The 2180-nt window shown below is 36.2% G+C and overlaps 1 protein-coding gene across 1 annotated transcript in view; it reads right to left on the bottom strand.

The window, feature by feature from the left end:
* LOC103205765 (T cell receptor alpha chain MC.7.G5-like) overlaps window positions 1-2180 on the bottom strand; it is a 347276-nt gene that overhangs the window by 323955 nt on the left and 21141 nt on the right. The gene's annotated exons all lie outside the window — the stretch shown is intronic.

Here is a 2180-nt window from a genome sequence, read left to right as displayed (position 1 = left end):
CTGGTGGGTTTGAACCACCAGCTTTCTGGTTAGCAGTCAAGTGCCTTAGGCACTATGCTACCAGAGCTCCTGTGTGTGTGTGTGTGTGTGTGTGTATAACTCAATCTAGAAATTAAAGCAGTATAGTCAGGAAAAATAAAAAATTAATTTCAATTTCATACATTGTTTTGTTGCAGACATGTTGGGTGGTCAATGTAAGACTCTTAAGCATAAAAATGTGTTATATTAGAATTAAATTCTGAAAGATAAGTTGCACAGAAGCATAATTTCAAAAGAAAAAAAGAAACAATATAAAATCTTCAATCATTCATGAAGAGATTATTCATGAATTTTAATTGAATGTTGATGGGTATCAAATCTCTTTGATATTAATATTTCATTAAATATTATCATATTAAATGCTGTTATATAAATTTAATCAGAAAATGTCAATATTTATAATACAGTGGAATTTATAACTTTTGCAACTACTTAAACATTTAAACTAATGATAAAATATTTTAGAAGTAATTTAAAAAATGTATGAGGCCTTATAAAAAAACAAAAAGCAAAACAGAAAAAAACCCACTAGTCTAATAGAAATGATCTCTGTTCATGCGATACCTAAGACATTTGACTGCTAACCAGAAGGTTGAAGGTTCAAACCTATCAGCTACTCCACGGAAAGAAGATAGGGCAATTTACTTCAGTAAAGATTTACCACCTTGGAAAACCAATCTGGCTCACTATGAGTCAGAATCAATTCCATGGCTGTGAGTGTGGTTTTGGTTTGAGTCTAATAGAGACTGGTAGGACCCCCAAGAGTATGGCCCTTAGACACCCTTCAGAACTGGAACTGAACTCACTCCTGGACATCACCTTTTAGCCAAACAATAGACAGGCCCATAAAATGAACAATAACACCATTGAGGAATGTGCTTCTCAGAAAAATCAACTATATGAGAGGAAAAGGACACCCCACAAAAAAAAGTTCAGAAGACTGTAAAGAGCAGAGAAGATGTGTGAATGGAAAAGGTGAACCCAGGGAGAAAGTGGGGAGAGTGCTTTTACGTTGAAGAAATTATAATTAATGTCATGAAACAAAATGTGCATACATTGTGAATGGGAAACTAATTTGCTTCATAAACATCATTCAAACAACAAGAAAATGTTCCAAATATATGTATGAAGTCTTTACCATGTTCTAAAGTCTGACTATAGCAAATCCAAAGCACTGATCAGCCTATCAACATGGACATACTTTGATGACACTGCAGGAATTACATTAAACATATGTTTATGTTTATTCCCCTAATCATTGTTTAAATTTGATATCTCCTACAAACTTTGGTGAAGATATCAGTCCTATTGAAATTCATGCAGCTTCTCAAATGTTTAACCTTGCATCTTAATTCAGATGAAACAAGGGACCTTTAGATCCAACGTTGCTCACTCCTTAATTGGTGAGTGTTCTGGGCAAGAAATTATCAAATGAAATAATTCTGAGCTCCTGTAGAGGAGGTGTCTGTGGTTGGTAGATTCCCACTGGGTAATCTGCTCCAATGCCTCCATTAAGCAGAAAATGTTTCCTCCTGTCAAGAGGTTTAAACTTTTGTTGCTGTATTCAATGGAAAATGCCGATTCCCTGTGTCACAGAGAGAATGCAGCTGCGAAAGAGAAGCAAGAAAAAGAACTCAAATTAGAAGAGGAAGCGAGCATCAGTGCATCATGCTACTGGCTTCTTTAACAAACAAAGCAAGATTCCAGATGTTAGCAAAGAGCATTAATTAAACTATCCATAGGTATTAATTGATTAAGTCTCAGTACCTAAATGTGCTGCTCTGATCAAGTTCTTAAGCAAAGACTAAGATTAATACAGACACAGAAGCAGGAAGTAGACATTTTAGCCCAGACAGTCGTGTGGAAAAATAATCTTCCCTCCAGCTTAACTCACACCTACTATCATACCCTCCCATCCACCAGACTTCTATGAATACTTCTGAACATTAGTTTTGTTTTTGTTTTCCCTTTCCTTCTTGTTTCTTCACTACTCTGCAACAGCACTCTCTTATCTAGTAGAATATCTGTTATGTATGGTATTGTGCAGGAGCTCTGGTAGCATAGTGCCTAAGGTACTTGACTGCTAACCAGAAGGCTGGCAGTTCAAACCCACCAGCCACTCCTCGGAAGGAAGGTTGGGC

Source organism: Orycteropus afer, unplaced genomic scaffold, assembly GCF_000298275.1.
Source record: "Orycteropus afer afer isolate SDZICR_OR568_19922 unplaced genomic scaffold, OryAfe1.0 scaffold00292, whole genome shotgun sequence".
Classification (NCBI taxonomy): Eukaryota; Metazoa; Chordata; class Mammalia; order Tubulidentata; family Orycteropodidae; genus Orycteropus; species Orycteropus afer.
The sequence above is the reverse complement of the archived record's forward strand: the minus strand, read 5'-3'. Positions and strand labels throughout refer to the sequence as shown.